Genomic DNA, 21,148 nt, shown 5'->3' with positions numbered 1-21,148 from the left:
CAAGATAAAGGAAAGAGAAATAGTAAGAGGGATTAAGAGAGTCAGATCAGAGCAACAGGGGTCTGGTCAGACTAGATTCTCTGAAAAGAGTCACCCTAAGTTTCAGAGACGTCCATTATACCTGCGCCTTCCTCAACTAGTGATCCCATATATCAGGGTAGGTAGGAGCTTGGGAATAGGTCAGTACCTTCCAGGTCTCAGAACAGTGTAAGCAACCGGCCTCATCCTCCTTCGTGTGCTAAGTGTGGTAAAGACTATTTTGGGGAGTGTTATATGGGGTAGCGGGGTTGTTTTGGTTATGGCAAGTTGGGCCATATACTTAGAGACTGCCCGTATGCCAGACAGCGGAGGCATAATGCCCGTCCCCAGAGTTAGGATACTAGTGCCCCACCTCCCACAGCCCGTCTAGTTCCTCCTCAGGGTGCTTTATCTAGTACTGCTGACGGTCAGCATCAGAATTGTTTCTATGCTTTACCACCTCATTAGGAGAAAGAGGACTCCCCCGATGTTGTCATTGGTATGCTCTGTGTTTTTTATTTTGATGTCTATTGTTGATGGGCCTCGGTTTGAGTTTTTCTTATGTGACACCTCTGGTTGCTGTAAATTTTGAAACGAATCCTGAACTAATTTCTGAGCCTATTTTGGTTTCTACTCTGGTAGAAAAGTCTGCCATTGCTAAGTGGGTGTATAAGAAATGTCCAATTACTGTTTTTCATCGGGTTATGTATGCTGATTTGATTGAGCTAGATATGGTTGACTTTGATATCATTCTAGGTATGGATTGTCTTCACTCATGCTATGCATCTATTGATTGTCGTGCCCATGTGGTCAAGTTTCAGTTTCCTGATGAACCTATCCTCGAATGGTTCGGGAGTTCTGTGATTCCTAAGGGTCATTTCATATCCCATCTCAAAGCTAGGAAGTTGATTTCCAAGGGTTGTATCCACAGTTTGGTTCAATTTAAAGACACTAAGTCTGAAACCCCTACCATTCAGTCACTTAATGTTGTTAATGAGTTTCTTGATATGTTTTCGGAAGATCTCCCTGGAGTACCTCTTGATAGAGAGATAGAGTTCAGGATTGACCTTCGTTCCGATTCTCATCCTATTTTTATTTCTCCGTATCGCATGGCTCCCTCGGAACTTAAAGAGTTGAAGGAGCAATTGAAAGATGTTTTAGACAAAAGCTTTATCAGACCTAGTGTGTCCTCGTGGGGTGCACCTATCCTGTTTATGCGTAAGAAAGATGGTTCTTTGCGGATGTGTATTGATTACCGGCAGCTTAATAGGGTTACTATCAAGAATAAATATCCGCTTCCTTGAATTGATGATTTATTTGATCAATCGTAAGTTGCGAGCTACTTTCCAAAGATAGACCTCATATTCGGTTATCACCAACTTAAGGTTAAGGAATGTGATATCCCTAAGACAGCCTTCCAAACCCGTTACGGTCATTTTAAATTTCTAGTGATGTATTTCAGGTTAACTAATGCTCCAGCGACTTTCATAGATCTTATGAACCGTGTATTCCGACCATATCTGGATTTATTTATAATAGTATTGCGTGATGATATTCTTATTTACTCCCGAAGTGAGGGTGATCATGCAGATCATCTCTAAATTGTGTTGAAAACTCTTCGAACACATTGGTTGTATGCTAAGTTTAGTAAGTGTGAGTTCTGGCTGAACTCTATAGCCTTCTTGGGTTATGTTGTTTCTTCCGAAGGTATTAGAGTTGATCCTCAAAAGATAGAGACTTTAAAGAGTTGGCCTAGACCTATTTATCCTTCTGATATCCGAAGTTTTTTGGGTCTAGCTGGTTATTATCGTCGTTTTGTTGAAGGGTTTTCATCTATTGCATCTTCTATGATCCATTTGAGCCAAAAGAAAGTAAAGTTCCTATGGTCCGAATCTTACGAGAAGAGTTTTTAGGAGTTGAAAACTCGACTCACTTCAGCCCTTGTGTTGACTTTGCCTGACGGTGTTGATGGTTTTGTGGTGTATTGCATTGCTTCCAGGGTCGTTTTGGATTGTGTATTGATGCAAAGGGGCAAGGTTATAGCTTATGCTTCCAGGTAGCTAAAGCCTCACAAGAAGAATTATCCTATCCATGACCTTGAATTAGTTGCCGTGGTTTTTGGTTGGAAAATCTGGAGACATTATTTGTATGGTGTCTATGTCGACGTCTTCACGGACCATAAGAACTTGCAGTATGTATTCACCCAAAAGGAGTTGAATCTTAGGCAGAGACGATGGTTAGAACTATTGAAAGATTATGATATGAGCGTGCTATATCATTCGGGCAAGGCCAATGTAGTAGCAAATGCCCTTAGTCGAAAGTCCATGGGTAGCATAGCACATGTGGAGATTGGTAAGAAGGAGTTGGCCCGTGAGGTACATCGTTTGGCTAGATTGGGGGTTAGGTTGTTTGGTGATGCTGAGGGTAGTATAGGAGTGCAAAGCGGTTCCGAATCCTCTTTTGTTTTGAAAGTGAAGGAGAAGCAAGACAAGGATCCTACCTTGGTCAGGTTAAAAGAGTCAGTTAAAGACGTAAAGGTGAAGGTTTTCTCCCAAGGGGGAGATGGCGCTTTGAGACTCCGAGAAAGATTATATGTTCCCGATGTTGATAACTTTAAGCAGAGGATTATGGCGGAAGCGCATCGTACGCGATACTCCATCCATCCTGGTCCTACCAAGATGTACCATGATTTGTGGGAAATTTATTGGTAGAACGGTATGAAGAGGAACATAGCAGAATTTATGGCGAAGTATTCCACGTGTCAACAGGTTAAAATAGAGTATCAAAGGCCCAGTGGCGTAATGCAAGAGTTTAGCATTCCTACTTGGAAGTGCAAAGAATTTAATATAGACTTCATAGTTGGTTTGTCTCCTTCTCGTCGCCATCATGATTCGATTTGGGTTGTCGTAGATCGGCTGACGAAATTATCTCATTTCTTGCCTGTGCATTTATCGTATACAGTTAAAGATTATGCTAGAATATATATTCGGGAACTCGTCAGACTTCATGGAATCCCTTTGGCTATTATTTCTGACAGAGGTACTCAGTTTACCTCTCAGTTTTAGAAATCTTTCCAGAAAGGTCTCGGTACCCAAATTTGTTTAAGTTCTGCTTTCCATCCTCAAATAGATGGTTAGACCGAGCGTACCATTCAGACTTTAGAAGATATATTGAGGGCTTGTGTGCTTGATTATAAAGGTAGTTGGGATGAGCACTTAGCATTAATCGAGTTTGCTTACAATAACAGTTTTCATGCTACTATTGGAATGGCCCCATTTGAAACTTTGTATGGTAGAAGGTGTAGATAAGCCATTGGTTGGTTTGAAGTTGGTGAGGCTACCGCAACTGAATCGGATGCGGTGTTCGAGGCCATGGAGAAGGTTAAGTTAATTCAAGAAAGGTTGAAAACCGCCCAAAGTCGTCAAAAATCATACGCAGATGTAAGGAGGAAAGACCTTGAATTTGATGTTGGTAATTTAGTGTACTTGAAAGTTTCACCCATGAAAAGGCTGAAGAGATTTGGGAAGAAAGGAAAACTAAGTCCCCATTACATTGGTCCCTATAAGATTGTGGATCACATTGGGAAGTTAGCGTATAAGGTTGAATTGCCCGCAGAGTTATCTAACGTCCATCCGGTTTTCCATGTTTCTATGCTTAAGAAATCTATTGGTAACTCTGTTGTGATTGATCCTTCCGAAAGCTAGGGTATTCAGGATAGTCTTTCATATGAAGAGATTCCGGTTGATGTTTTTGACTTTCAAGTTCGTAGGCTAAGGAACAAGGAAGTTCATTTGGTTAAAGGGCTTTGGCAAAATCAATCCGTGGAGAGTGCTACTTAGGAAGCCGAAGCAGATATGCGTGCCAAATATCCCCACCTCTTTCCTACGAATCATGAGCATGTCTAAAGTATCGTTCTCTTTTGATTTAATCCTTATTGCTATGTTTATCTTGGCTTGTGTGTTTTCTATGATAACCAAAAACATCTAGAATGGAGTATATGCTTGGGCAAGATGATTTTTCTCTATATATTGATTTTCATTATTCTTGACCTACCTATCAACATTCGAGGATGAATGTTTCCAAGGGGGAGATGATGTGATGCCCCGAAAAAATTTTCTGTTAAGATCTCGAACGAAAATATGTTGAATTCTGTTCTTTATAATAATTAATAATTTTTCAGTGTAGAATTTCTAGATATGCTACCCGTCATCGCGTAGAGCATCGAATAAGATTTCCAATGATATGTGGATCATCCAAAAAGGACACTCGAGTGATGAGTTATGATCATTCCGATCTAACCGTGAATAGTCGTGAACAGTAAATGTGCAGGAAAAAATACTGAGGCCAGGCGAATTTTAGGGTCAACTTCAAACGATCATTACTCCTTGTACGTAATGATCTGAGTGAGCTACTATATATCAACAAAAAGCTCTGAAAGTCCTCTTTTCAATGAAATTGGTTTCATCCAATTTGGCCATCAAAGCAAAATGTTATGGTCGATCTACTTCAGCCTATCAAAATAGTCCACCAAAGGACAGATTTGACATTATTTGATTTTTAAGGGTATTTTGGTCATTCCCACTCCAATCCATCCGGGTAAACCATGGATTTAAGTCCATTAAGAGCATTCAATAGCTTATTTTTCTCCAAAATTTCCTAAGGCTCAAACCTAAACCCTACTACTCCTAATTTCATCCTTCTATGTCTCTTGATTGAACCGTAGAAATTTTAAATTGATTTGGGATTCGAGTTGATCATGTTAAGGGCTTCGAGAAGCACCCTTTATTTTCGTGAATAAAGTTTCATAGTTGGAAGTTCATATTCATCTTCTATATTTAGGTATGTGGGGCTTTGAATAAGATTATCCTTTCGATCTTGTGTCTGGTATTTTTGTCAAATTACATTGACATGAGATTTTACATGTTTTACCATGAATCGGAAATATGATTTTATATCTTATATTATTGTCCATGAGCTATAGGATTATGTCATCCGATATGTGTATGATGTTGAGATGGAATTATGTCCAAAAAGTATTTGATTATGAGAGTATAATGATTTAATTTGTTAATCCTTGATTTATACTATCATTACACTATTTCCTTGTTATGAATTTATAATTGATATTGGAAATTTTATATTCCTACTATGGGTGGATGTCTCAAGTACCTTTAAATGAGAGTTGGATGGCAAATTGAGAAATGTTGATATTGAAGTTTCAACGAGTCTTGGTATTTTTTGGATTGTTTTGATGAGTTAAATTATTAAAAATATTATGTATTGAGTCTTCATATCCTTGTCCAAATATCGAGTCGGTTATGGTTCAATGCATTGATACCTTGTTGATGTTGAGGAAGATTAAAATGTTTTGAGCTAAAATGTGTTGAGTTAGGAATCCACAAATTGATATGATTTGATAAATGAGAAAGAGATTTGATCCATAAATTAACACGTTCTAAGCTTGTCGGGGAGTAGTACTTAGCACCGCGAGGGAAATTTGGTATTTCCCCAAACCTATGTGCCACCGTAGGTTTGTTTGATGATGATATTATTGGCCAGAGAGCCTGATTGTGATTATTGCATTTTTAAGGTCGTACTCCCTAGCAGAGAGTATGACGCTCCCATCAACGGAGTTTTCAAACGTTGTTATTCCACGTAGCTTACGTGGGGTTGTCGGTTATAGGAAACTCTCCTGTCCATAAGAGTCATGTTTATTGAAATACCGAGTCACTCCAAATTTTAATGTGGTAAGTTAAGTTGCCTATGATGATCTATAATGATTTATGAGGTTTATTTCCTACATTTCCTATCTAAGATGTTATGAGTTGCATGATTCAATGTCACTCAAGCCAGGTGTGTCATTATGGTCCGTATGTATGTTTTTACGAAATTTATGATTCTATTTATATTTTTCATGAGCCCCCACATACTCAGTATGTATCTTGTGATGGCCCATATATTTCTCTATGGGCTACATTCTTACCATGATGTAGGTTTGGGTACTTAGCTGCAGTCGTGACAGTGATATCCGAGCTCCGCATCTATGTTCCTTCAGTGGTGAGTCCTCATGGTTCGAGGACCAAGTTGCTAGTTTTAGTATTGTTGTTTTGTGATCCCTTTGGTCTGTTAAGTCAGTTGGGGGTTTATCCCAATGGCTCATTGATTTTGTTGTATAGAGGCTATGTCAGACTAGTGTATGTTTGGGTTGGTTTGTGTATAGACATTCCATATATGTACAGTCTAACGATATTCTATTCCTTGTGCAATGTGATATGATATGTACTTATATATATATCCTTAGCGTACCGTGTATGTTGTTGTGTTGGAACCCAAGGGTAGTGTTTTGTCTTTAAGGGTTAGCTTGAGGTTACGTGTAGCCGTGGGAACCGTGTGGCATCTCGAGATGATATTTAGGGGCGTTACATCATTATTATGGCTAGATATGACAGATTAGTCATTGATTCGGTATCGAGATTTGAGGTATGTCTTTAGCCTCTCCTATCTTATAATTGCATTATTATGCATGAGCATTTCATGTCTATCCATGTGGATTAGAATCCCGAGTATAATAGTATTTAAATCATGAGAGTATTATAATGAGGTCTCAAAATGAGAATATGATGATATAGGTTGTGCTTTGAGATGACCTCGTGTTTATATACACATATACCTATATATATCTAGATATATAAAGTTATGGTACTACTGTATATCCCTTCCTTCATTTTATATAGTCTTTACTTCGCCTTGTATATTACTATATATCTTTGTTTCTCTTTATTCGTATATGGACATGGGATATATATAATAGCATTGAAGTATGCTGAATGTAGATGGAATAAGATAGTTCCCCTGATACTTAGTGTTATTATGTTAGACACTTGGATATAAACATGATAATATTCCCTTAATATTCTCATTGACATATCATATGATTTATGGACTATTTGGTGCAGTTTCAATTCTATTTATATGTTGTGTATATCTGATTTATCTTTGGAGCTCAGTTGGTAGTTGCCTACTGAGTACTATTCATTTGGTACTCATACTGCACTTCTATAGCCTGTAGATCATAGTACGGGTTATCATCGTTGATGTGTGCATCGTGTGGAGCATCCCTGGTTCGGAGACTTAGAGTGAGCTCCTGATGTTCGGAGTATTACTTATCTCTCTCTTATATATTAGACTAGTCTCTAAGTTGTATTCGAAGCCAAGTTGTACCATTGTATAGTTCTTGATATATCACTTTTGTACTTTTATGATATTAGAAGTTCTTGTACCGATACCACCAGGTTTTGGGATTCCTCTATGTATTGATCTTTAATCCATATTTTCCACATCCTTTTTCTTATATTATTTAGTCTGTAACTGGCCGTTCCAGACTACTGGGTGGCTTGCCTACTGATGGGTTATGGTAGGTGCCATCATGACCCGAGGAATCGGTTCATAATAGATACAAACTCCAAGGTTAGCCAAACGGTGGATATCCTTTACCAATTCCCCTCTTATCCTTATCCACATGCGATAAACTACCCATTGACAACGTACTATGAGCATCAACAACTATGTTAGTTTTACCTGGATGGTAGTGGAGATTCATATCATAGTCCTTCAATAACTCAAGCAACTTTATTTTCCTGAGATTAAGCTCTTTCTGAGTGAACACATATGATTGGAACAGATATCGACATGCACCCTATACAAATAGTGATATAAGATTTATAACGTGAACACCACAGCCAAAGCTCAGTCATGAATCGAATAATTTTCTCATGAACCTTTAACTATATAGAGGCATAACCAACCACCTTTCCATGTCGCATCAACACAGAACCCAAACTACCCTGGGACGTATCACAATAGATGACAACACCCTCAGTTCCCTCAGGTAGATTTAATACCAGAGTTGAAGTCAACTTATCTTTTAGCTTCTCAAATCTACCCAAGCATCAGACCATAAGAACTTCACCTTTTTCTGAGTCAACTTGGTCAATGGGGCAGCAATAGAAGAAAAGCTTTCCACAAACCTCCTATAATAACTAGCAAAACCCAAGAAGATCCGAATATCGATAGGAATCGTGGGTCTAGGCCACTTCATAACCACAAAAACCTTTGAGGATCCACCATGATCCCCTCACTAGACACAACATTACCCAAATAAGTTACGACATTCAACCATTACTCATATTTAGAAAACTTAGCATATAGCTGCTGATATTTCAAGGTCTGCAACATCAGGAGGAGGTGATTGTGGTGATCCTCCTCACTCTTGGAGTACACAAAAATATCATCATGAAGACAATCATAAAAAGATCCAAAAACTGATAAAAGATTCTAATCATCAAGTCCATGAATGTCGCAGTGGCAAAGGTCGAGCTAAATGACATCACCAAGAACTCAAAATACCCATATCGAGTACGAAAAGTTATCTTAGAGATATCCACCTCCCTAATCTTTAATTGGTGATACTCGGACCAAAGATCAATCATAGAGAAGAATTTTGCACCTTGAAGCTGATCAAAGAGATCATCGATTCTCGAAAGTGGATACTTGTTCTTTACTATCACCTTGTTCAACTGTCGGTAATCAATGCACATACGAAGTGAGCCATCCTTCTTACGTACGATAAGATAGGTGTACCCCACGAGGGTGCACTAGAATGAATGAAACCCTTGTCTAAGAGGTTTTTCAACTACTCTTTAAGTTCTTTCAACTCAACTGGAGCCATTCTATATTGGGGAATATAGATAGGATGAGTGTCCAAAACTAGGTCAATACCAAAATCAATCTCCCTATCAGGAGGGACACCGCATAGATAATCAGGGAAGACTTCAGGAAATTTATTTACCACAGGAACATAATGTAAGAAAGGACCCTCCAAGTTAGAGTCTTTAGCCCAAACCAGATAATGAGACAACATTTTGAGATTAACCTCCAGGTTCTAAGATATGATATGAACCTCCCCTTAGGCACTGGAGAACTTCCCTCCCATTCAACAATTAGCTCATTAAGGAATTTAAACATGACCTTACGGGTCCGACAGTCTAAAGAAGCATAACATGAGTGCAACTAATCCATTCCCAAAATGATATCAAAGTCAACAATGTCTAATTCTATCAAGTCTACTAGAGTTTCTTTATTAACAACAGATACCACACAACCACTATAGACTCTTCTGAAAACCACTGAGTCTCCCACCAGGTAGAAACAGAAAAAGGGCCCAACAAACACTCAGGAACAAAAGCAAAATACACAGCCACAAATGGGGTCACATAAAAGAGAGTGGACTCCGGATTAAGCAAATAGTACACATCATGGGAAAAGAGTTTCAACATACTAGTAACGACATTCGGAGATGCCTTAGACTCCTGATGAGTGGTGAGAGCATAAAGATGGTTTGGACTAGTGTCGGAGCCAAAACTGGAACCCTCTGGTACAAAAGCTGATGAAGAGGCAACGTGAATATTATTTTACCCGATAAAAATTCTAAAGGGATAATCTTGCTTCATTTATCCGATCTGACCACACATAAAGCATTAGTTCCTCCCCTTCTCGTGCAGACCATAAAATATGTGAAGAGGGTAAGATGGTGCTGATTGGGCCCTACTAGCCTGATATTGGGCACTCTGTGCCCTAGAAGCATCACCACCCTAAAAACATCGATCACCAGACAAATTTGGGTAAGGGGAACTAGCCATCGAGTAGGAGTTAAGACTCCCAAGCTCTTCTTCTTAGGCTACTCTCCACTCTGTTGTTGGCCTCCACCCTATTCCGAATATTAGAATTTCTTACTCTGTCTCTCACTAATCTCAACTTGCTTTTTTATCCTTTTCGACCTATTGCATATGCACAACCAATAGCCATGTCCTTGTTCAACAAGGAAACCTTACTCTCAAGAATTAACTCATAGGACAATCCTGAAGCAAACTTTCCCATCCAGGCCCTCATGTTAGATACCAGCTCAGGAGCATACCAGGACAACTGATGGAATTTCAAAGCATACTCCTTGACTGTTATTCTTCCATGCTTCAAGTTAAAAAATTCCTCTGCTTTTGCCTCCCTTAACTCCTGAGGGAAGAAGCGATGCAGAAATGCACTAGAGAAATCATCCCACAATGCAAAACTAGTGTCTTTGCCTCTCGACTGTTCCCACTCTTCGTACCACCGGTATGCTATATCATTCAGTTGGTAGGCAACAAACTCTAGACCTTTAAACTTCGAAGCATGCATAACTCAAAATATCTTCTCTATCTCATCAATGAAACTTTGAGGATCTTCCTCAACCTTTGTACCAGTAAACGTTGGAGGATCCAACTTCATAAATTTATAAACTCTAGTAGCCTCAGACAAACCTACAGCAGCACCAGCAGAACCCGACTATTGATACTGAGATGTCTATACTAATGATAATTCATGATAAGTGTATACTAACCACCGACAACCGAACAACCGTCCTTCACCAAATAGCCAATCAAACCATCTAAGTCAACAGTAGTCGAACAAAGCCTCTACAAAACCGAAATTAATAAAATATCAGGACATGTACCTAACAGTTGCCAAAACAAAGTATAAACAAGGTCTAAGACATAGGAAATAAGGGCCATGAAATGAATCCTTCCAAAGTATGAAAGCTCACCACTTTAATGTCAACTCACGAACTAACTCGAGCACCTAATCATTGTGCAGGAAAAGTAGAAGAAGTTTTGGTGCCTACATCACATGGAGATACAGCATCCCCAGATGGTTATCGATTAGAGCGCTAGTATGTAACTCATGGATAGAGGAATAAAATAATGCCATCATAATAATTCAAAACCAGTGCAATATCCAAAGCATAATATCATATGAAATACATATATGTATACAATACCACATGTTAGGATAGGGATCAAGTCTTAGCATGAACTTCAAAAACCTTAACCTAGGTTGTGTATCATAACCGTTATATAACAAGGCACCCAAGGGTTAAAGGGTCAAACTCTACCCTAGCTGGAAGGGCCCCAGTACGTGTATCCGCACGAACTAGGGAATATCCATATTCGTATATGCCTTTATGAGGGACTCAAACCTCCCGGCATAGTCAAGGTAACTTAAGCACCAATGTATACAATATGGGGATCTCAGAACTCCATTCATATATTCATTTGAGGGACTCGAACCTCCCGATCACATAGACACCACATCGGCTAGTACGGTTTCCAGTGTTAGTCTTTCGGACTTCACTTTCACGGCCCAACTAAATATCCCACTTTAAAGCCCAATTTACAACATTCATTTCACATACACAACCATTAATCCAATTACTTACCAAAGGCATCACGTTGGTATCATCATACTAACACCACTTTCAAACATACAATATGCCATAACCATTATTAATCAACTTGGAACTCGAACCCATTGTCTAAAAGAAGACATCAATTCAATTCAACATTTAGGGACTCGAACCCTTTCATATTTCAAAATCAATTTATGACCAACAAGGCCTTCATTAACCATTTACCAACCATTAACATTTGTAGGCCAATGCCTTAATTCAAAACACAATTCAACAAGTGACAAGATCATTCTCATGGACATTTTTACAAACAACTTGAGAACATACAATTATCAAAGCCAAAAACCAACCATTTAGGGTTAAACATGACCCTTTTGTTAAACCACAATTCCCATGCACCCACATGTGCAAAACCATTATCAAAACATGTATAATCATAAGTTAAACCACGAGAAAACAATATTCAACATTATTCTTTCAAACCATCAACCATGGTTTTCAAAACACCATTAATGACTCATAAACAATGCTTAAAATATATGTTTTTTGTAAACTAACAATGAATAAAGAGTTGCATGCCTGAGTTACGAAGATTTACTGAGAGAATTTGATCTTTAAACCCTTAAATGACCACTTTAAAGAAACCCTGGCCCAATCTTTCTTGAGAAGTTTCAGAGAGGGTTTAGAGAGTAATTGATCTTGTAAAGTGTATAATGAATGACCAAAAAGTGTTATAAGACGTGGGGTCATAAGGTCTTGGGGTGGGAAATGTCCAAAGTAACCCTATCTTAAAGCTTTAGAAAACCCATAAGTGGCTACAAGTCAAGTCATTGAGTCGTCAACACAACATATGACTCTTACCATTGAGTCATCACAAAGACAGAAAAATAGATAGCATACACTATCCAAATTATGATTCCCTTGCCCCAGTCGTTACCAGACCATAGACTAGTATGATCTGGTCGTTACCACCACAGAACACCAAGGGCTTAGACACTAGACAATGAATGAATAGACCCTGACCACTCATCACATGATTATACGAATCATGAGGAGTCTCTCGTAACTAGGATAGAACTTGGACAACAACACACTATTTAGCTTACAATTAGGTCACCTAACCTATAACCACACATAAGACTCATGGTGTGAGTCATAAAAAGGGAAGATAGCCTAAAGCTCAAAAAATTTGCAAAGGCCAAAGTCCAAGGCATTTTAAGGGAATAAGGATAAAATAATGCAATTATAAAAATCCAGTCATAAACCATATGCACCACATTTATATACATATATATGATGTTGGGATAGGTAAAAGGGTTATGAACATGAGATTTTAAGGATTTAACTTGAACTATGTAGCTCCATCAATCCTAAAGGTACCCATAGGCTATATAGGTCTATCTCCCCCTACTAGATAGGCCCTAGTACATGTTAGCTGCGTAAACTGAGGAAAAACTGAGGGAAAACTAAAGTCGCCAAGGAATTATCCATCACAATATATATACATAATTTATATATATCAAGTGTGAGCCAAGCACACGGTCATATAGACCCCCAACACCAGTAAATGTGGTTTCCAGTGTTCATCTTGTGGGATTTGCACCTTCATAGTGAGCTACATAATTCCCTTTAAGAAAAATTAAAATAATTTGCCCATAAAACCAACTAGTAACCCAATCATTCATTAAGGCATTAACCACTAAGTATAATTATACCAATATGTTTGCAAGCTAAATTAACTATGCAAAACCAAATCTACATAACCGAATTGGACTCCCAAGTTCTAGTTAAAATCCAAAATCAAGGCCATCCAAAACCATTTTCATTCATTTATCCTTTAATGCAGTGCATTGGGTTCAAAAACAAGTTAAACCATGCAATTTTCAATATTCAAAATTAAGTTTACAAAGTGGATTGAGGTTAATGCAGTTATAAAGCCAAAATTTGATCAACTTGGGGAAACCCATGTCCCTCATTCCAACCATTTATACCTTGCACCAATTCAGTCCAAAAAATATCAATTTAAAGCATGAATAATCAATTTAGAACATGGGACAAGTAATTCAATCAGTAACAATCAAAACCCCTCAACCCAATTTCAAAACCCATAATTAAATCACATGAAAATCCATTCAATTAATGCCATAATGTAATATTAAAGTTAGGGAAAAAGAAACATGCCTAAAATACATGAGAAATTGAAAACAGTTTGAAGTTCAAAGCTTGATATCATGACCCGAACTAAGGCCTGGCCGTGACGTACATCCCGAACCATGAAGGCCCGGGTGTCTGAGTCTATCTGATAATCATGGATAACATTCATATAATAAAAGAAAATGCAGAAATATAATTTGATACGAAAACATGGTCATACTCTGGATTTAGTTTAACAATAAGGAATGAAATCCGAAATCAACTAAACAACATCTGGAACAGTCTGCAAAATCTCTACTATATAATCAAATGACAACTGTCTAAAACTGGGACAAAGCCTCCAGTGAACCTAAATCAAAATAAATAACATAATCTGAAAGACATAGGCCTTTTGGAATAAAGAAGGCCCACCAACTGCACACATTACTGCTGTCTGAAAACTCTACGGCCTAGCAGGACCTCTAAACTGAGCTTTAGACCCTGGGAGGAAGGGGGTCAATACAAATGTACAGGTACACAAAGTAATCCAAAATAAAGCTTTTATATAAATAAAATAATGGAGAGCAATTTGTCCAAACATCATACATAAAATAGTTTTCAAACACATGAGCATCATTTGGATAATCATAAAAACCTTTCTGTCAATGCAATTTCTGATCTTCATATTACTTTTGAGTTAGGTGGTACGCCCCTACAAGTCTAAAACCCCACGGACTATATGGAGTCCGCCATTGACTTGGCGGAGAAGCCCCCAACCTAAGTGTGCCACAAGGATTAGAGTGTCTGAGTCTAATATGCCACAGGGCACTAGGCCAACGTAATATAATATACCCAGATTGACAAATCACGATTTTGGGCAGTGAGTTGTTTGAACTCGTGTCTTCTTCGGGGGACCACCTAACATCTCTTTATGCCCAATTTTATCCATTTCCAAATATATAGCATCTCTTAAGTCCTGAAAAATCTGGTTTCTATGTTTTTCTGAGTCTGTTATGGCATTGTCTATTTTTGGTAACGTCATACCAAGATTTGCAAGTCGTAATTCTGAGCCATAATGTATTAAGCATAATTTTTTCATTAAAACTCAATTCAGACCACCCAATATTTTCAACAGTATGAGATGATTTCATGTTCCAAAAACATAAGTCAAAACTATGCAAGAATTCTTCAAACATATGGTGGTCATGTGCTTTTGGCAAAACCATGCACTCTTTCATTATATGTATATTCAACATTTATCAACATTCATAACCCTCTCTTTTTATTTCAAAATCATATTCAAGTCATAGTATAAATCTAGATATTTCATATCATGCCCTTCAAGATGCATTTCAAAACAATCCATGATATATCATGAGTAAAGAAAAATCATAACAAGAGAGGGATTTTTCATGAGTCATGCTCTCAATTCAATCATCAATCTTTAAAACGCGTGCTTACATATATATACAATTTCCAATTAATTTGGGGGAAGGTCTAAAGACCAAAATAATACCGTCAAAACTTCTAAAACATGATTATATTCATAAATCCAAAACCCCATTCTTAAAAATCCTGATTTCTATGCCCATGAGATTTTAGGAAACCCCCGCGTACCATAATTTATGAATCTTGAATGAACTCGTGTTTTAGGGATGCTATTCGAACAATTGATGGGTGCTTCTTATATCCCTCCCAATGGGGATTCTGAATCTCGAAGAATTATTGAAACCCTACGGTGAAATCTTAGGATATTTGGGTTTTTAGTTCGAAACCCTAGAGAGAGTTTGTTGTAAATTTTTGAAGAAAATTTGAATAATTTGGTCACTTGGGAGAAAAATCCCATGTTTAAGCTACTAAGGAGGGTGGAAATTACCCAACATACCTATAATGAGATGGAATAAAATATAACTAGGAGCCTAATTTTATGGGCCACCGCGCCACTATCACGGTGGCTCACTAGAAAATGATGAATGGGACTCTTGGGGTCACCGTGATGAGGAGCCATCACATTGTCCCACTGGTTGGGACCTGGAACTTCAGCGCGATGCGCCACCATCGCGCTAGGCTACTAAAATTTGACAATTGTTAAATAGACCACCTCCGCGATGCGCCAAGCACCAAAATGATGGTGTTTTATGACTAGGACTTAAATTAGCCATAACTTCTTGCCCGGGTATCAGATTTGGGAAAATCTTATATCGACAGAAAGCTAATTCAATTTCCCACACTACATAATTGATTAATAATAAAAATTTTGCATAGGATTTATGGATTTCGTATGATCTACGCATAGAAATGATAGTTTTTGTTCTAGCCCAAAATACGGGGTGTTACATTATCTTCCCATTGGGATCATTCATCTTGAATGATGGGTAGGAATTTTGAAGCTTAAAGGTATAGAATAATGTGGACATGATGTGTCTTCTAAGAAAGGATATAACTGATCTGAAATATTTAAACTTCTATCATGAAACTGAATTCTGAGCTGACTTGACTTTACTTGCTTTAAGGAGCTGATTCATGCTAAGAGTTTAGGATTCCCTCCGAAGTGTTTATGCTCAAATCATACACATTGTATTTGGAAGTGATAACTTATGTATGTATAAATCATGAGGCAAGAAGATTTAGATCGTACAAAGGTATTATACTGTCTGAGCTGAAATACTTGGGAAAATTTGAGATTATGCGCTGAACTCTTATGAACTGAGTCATGACTACATAGCTGAGTCTGAAAGATGATGCCAGTACTGAATTGAATTCGCAATTTACATGGATGGAATAGGTTATCTCTTAGGATGCTCATACACATGAGACTTCAGATAGTAGGACTGGGTGAAAAGGTAGGAAACTGCAGTAACTTGTCTGCCTGACTTTTAAGCTGAATTACTGGCTACACAGACTAAAAACTTATACTTAACTGAAGTATCTCTTCAACACTCTTTCTAAAGAAGTTCTAGTAGCGTCAGGGAGCAAGGAATCTCTGACATAAGTTACACAAGACATCCAACTAAGGAATCACAACAAAGACACTACTCTATAGCATGGAATATAAACATATAACTCGTAAACTAGGATAGAATTACCAAACCTTAGGCATTGCAACTTTTTACTTTCAAGATTAGCCACACTTCTAAAATTCCCTCACAACTATACTTTTCCCTTAAACACCATGCTCATTGATTCCACTTATTTTTTCTCACATGGCTGCTGATATTTCTATCTACTAATGTCTAAACTGAACTAAATCCCCTAACCATCTTCAAGCCTAACTCAAAATCATAAGACGCATCACATAATAATGTAGTACTACAATGAATCATAAATTAAGTACACCCTGCATTTCATAATTCCTCATCTCATGCATAATTCTTATTTCTACTCCAGCAATCACTTTCAACTTCGCATTAGACATTCACAAACACTCGAAGCATCCATTCTTATGTATACACACATGACATTCAAGCCTATATTCATACCCACATATGCACTTCTAAGCAAACACTCATAAAGCATCTTTCTCATATTCTCTAATACTTCTATCCATAACAACTTCCCTACATTATTCAGATGATACACATAAAATATTCTCAAATAACCAAGCCATACATGAAACTTCACCTCAAAATTCTTTCAACTTATGGACTTACATAAAATAAGCACACAATAATTTTTCCCAAATATAACACATAAAACTTCAACTAACCTTGACATGTATCAAAGACTTGGCATCAATCTTACTCCACAATTACTACCTTAACTCAAATAAGCACACAACAATCTTTCATTAACAAGAAATGTTTACCCTTTCCCATCTAGACAGCTATTCATTATCACTATCTCGACCTAAGGGAAAAGGTCACTGAAAAATTGGGATACCGAAATTCAGAAAATAAGGAGAGTACTAAGCATAACTTGATACCTTACTGAGGTGTGAGAAATAAAGCACTCACGGCATGGAATCATTATAGAGATCTAATTTGAGGACGTACCTGAGATAAATTTGAATTTTTGTTGATCGATAAGAATATCACATGGGTACAAGAGTCATGAACTGCATGACCTAAAATTTTAGAATTCATAACTTACAGAAAGTGATTCTGGCTACTGAATAAACTGGGAACTCATCATACTAGGAACTAGGAGAGTACATGATTCCTTATCATATGCATGAACACGGACAATGATCATGAGGCTGAAACATAAAGCATGAGTATGTATCAGAATAACTGAAGTAAATTGCTGAAATAAGAATAGATTGAGTATCGTTCTTTCTCACGGCCAATTCTACAACTTACTGGCACATCTATTAGCATCTGAAAACTTGACTTGGTTACTCGTTCTATCATCTCCCCCTTAGATTTAGGCCATTACTCTAAGTTTGTGAACCACTATATACACTCTGGTATAAACTGAAATCACTTTACTCTAGAGTCGGGGATATAAAGATACACATAAAACTAAACTTACCCTATAAGATGGTATCTTCATGTATAGAAACCAATGCTAATACCTCTTTCTAAGATTTAATGCTTAGGTTTCTATAGCCCTAAAAGTCATAATATATTAGCTTAAACATTCACCAACTTAGATTCTCCTAACACTAAAGGATATCTCCAAACCTTTGACGGACCATACCACTTCTGTCATAGTCTACCAGTAACACGCCTGCAAACTTATATTTCTAAACCATAAAAATCAAGATTATATCAAAAGGCTCAACATCATTAATGAAAACTCCTTAACTTGGATATTTAGAACACCATATACCATATAACTAGTCTTTCTCCATCTAGCAACTCAATGGCACCACTAGCCACACACAACATGTAATAGCCTGAGAAAAATACCGCAACCTCATATCACCTTGGCATACTTCTACTTCATACATACAACATCATACTTCATTATGAATCAAATAAACTTAAGCTCTTGCATGCGTTGTTCAAGCCTATTAGATCGCTTCCCAAAAACTAGTATCATTAACCAAGAAATAATCATATCCACCTTCATGACATCACTATTATGCCTCAAAATCTACTACATACCTTCTCACAAGTAGTACTAGTTTACAACTACCAATAAAAAGAAGGTCAAAGGGGGTAAAGTCACATAATAGACATGGTCAGCCTTAATCTTATATTATAACCCCATACAACCTTATCTACTCATACAGCTTTCTCACATCACACTTACTTACTCAAATGTACATTTAGACTACCTTTAAATTCCACAAGCAACCTTGTGTCTATAATTATAACTTACTAGCCAATCTAGCAATTTTCATACTTCGAGCAAACAATAACTCACCTTCGCTAATAACTCCTTCTCTACCTTCTACTAAACTAACACATAAGGACGTATCACTTTAATACCAACTTAATCTCATGCCAAAAGATTCGGTTATTCATATATTTAATAAATCGCCCTTACCACTTTTCTTGCCATTAAACCTCTAAATCCCCAGTTCTAACCAACACAAGAAACAATAAGATGGGCAATAAGTTGCTACTGAATCAAAATAGGCCTCACATGGCTTTACTAGTCTTTGAGTTTCAACGACACAATAATCGATGATCTAAGAATACATATCTTACTCTGTATAAATGAAATATAAAAAAAATCTAAGTCCAACACTCCCCTCACAGACTACCATACAATCCATACATGCCACTAGCTACCACATTAGTCTATCACTATAAAGGGGTAAATCATCCTCAAACATCGGTTATTCAAATAAAATATTTATTTAAATGAAAATCACCCTCACGCTCACTCTAACTTCTAACTTTGGGACTTCACATCACCAACTTTTGGGTCCAACATCACCAATAGGCCATGACACCGACACTTAACTCATACTACTACTTAGGTGGAAATACAGTTCTAACATTCAGCTACATAGCATTCCCCCTTAAGCGTGACATCTGCAACATAAATTATGAAAAGGACTGAATACAATTAATACCGCAGGCTGAAAAGCAAGATTTCATTAGAATCAAAGTTCACACTAGAATCAATACACTCTGAGGCACTAAAAGACTCTTCACAAGTCCTTGCTCAATTTCAAAATCTTAGATGGCTCAATCAGAAAGAACCATGTCATTTAGACTCTAAACATCTGTACTTGAATCACCCCAATAATGAGACATATTTGAAAACATCAGAGTAAGGAAAGAATTAGGATAAATGTTACTTTCGTATGGGAAACACCATAGCATGAATTAGAGTATGAAAGAGGAACATTTTGACTCTATTGTACGAACTAGAACATGAAGAAAAAGAGACATTCCTAAACCCTTGTAGTCTCCTTCTTATAAGTGTGGTGCGCTAAACACCCATAAATAAGACGCCACCCAACGCAATTTTGCAGACATCTTGGGACTATGAACCATGCTTTAATACCAAGTTTGTCACAGCCCAAACTAGGGCCTGACCGTGATGGACATCCCAAACCATAAAGGCCCGGGCATCTGACTTTATCTGGTAATCATACACAACATTGATATAATAAAAGAAGATATGGAAATATAATCTGATATAGAAATATGGTCATACTCTGGATTTAGTTTAAAAATAAGGAATGAAATCTGAAATCAACAAAATACTATCTGGAACAGTCTGCGAAATCTCTACTACATAATCAAATTACAAATGTCTTAAACTGGGACAAGGCCCCTAGTGGACCTAAATCCAAATAAATAACATAAACTGAAAGACATAGGCCTTCTGGAATAAAGAAGGCTCACCAACAGCACACATCACTGCTGTCTAAAAACTCTACGGCTTTGTAGGACCTCTAAAATGAGCTTTAGACCCTGGGAAGAAGGAGGGTCAATATAAATGTACTGGAATACAAAGTAATCCAAAACAAAGCTTTTATATAAATAAAATAATAGGGAGCAATTTTTCCAAACATCATACATAAGATAGTTTTCAAAACAATGAGCCTCATTTTGATAATCATAAAAACCTTTCTGTCAATACAATTTCTGATCTTCGTATTACTTCTGAGTTAAATGGTACACTCCTACAAGTCTAAAACCCCACGGGCTATATGGAGTCTGCCATTGACTCGACGGGGAAGCCCCCAACCCAAGTGTACCGTAAGGGTTGGAGTGTCTGAGTCTAATATGCCACAGGGCACTAGGCCAGCGTAACATAATATACCCAGATCGACAAATCATGATTTTGGGCAATGATTTGTCTAAACTCATGCCTTCTTCGTGGGACAACCAAACATCTCTTTGTGCCCAATTTTATCCATTTCTAAACATATATCATCCTAAAATCTTAAGTCATGAAAAATATGGTTTCTATGTTTATCTGAGTCTATTATGGCATTGTCTATTTTTATATCGTCATACCAAGACTTACAAGTCATAATTTTGAGCCATAATGAGTTAAGCATAATTCTTTCATTAAAACTCAATTCAGACCACCCAATATTTGCAATAGTCTGAGATGATTTCATGTTCCAAAAACATAAGACAAAACTATACAAGAATTCTTCAAACATTTGGTGGTCATGTGCTTTTAGCAAAACCATGCACTCTTTCATTATATGTATATTCAACATTTATCAACATTCATAACCCTCTCTTTTTATTTCAAAATCATATTCAAGTCATAGTATAAATCAAGATATTTCATATCATGCTCTTCAAGATGCATTTCAAAACAATCCATAGTATATCATGAGTAAAGGAAAATCATAAC

This window comes from Capsicum annuum, chromosome 3, assembly GCF_002878395.1.
Source record: "Capsicum annuum cultivar UCD-10X-F1 chromosome 3, UCD10Xv1.1, whole genome shotgun sequence".
Lineage (NCBI taxonomy): Eukaryota > Viridiplantae > Streptophyta > Magnoliopsida > Solanales > Solanaceae > Capsicum > Capsicum annuum.
The sequence above is the reverse complement of the archived record's forward strand: the minus strand, read 5'-3'. Positions refer to the sequence as shown.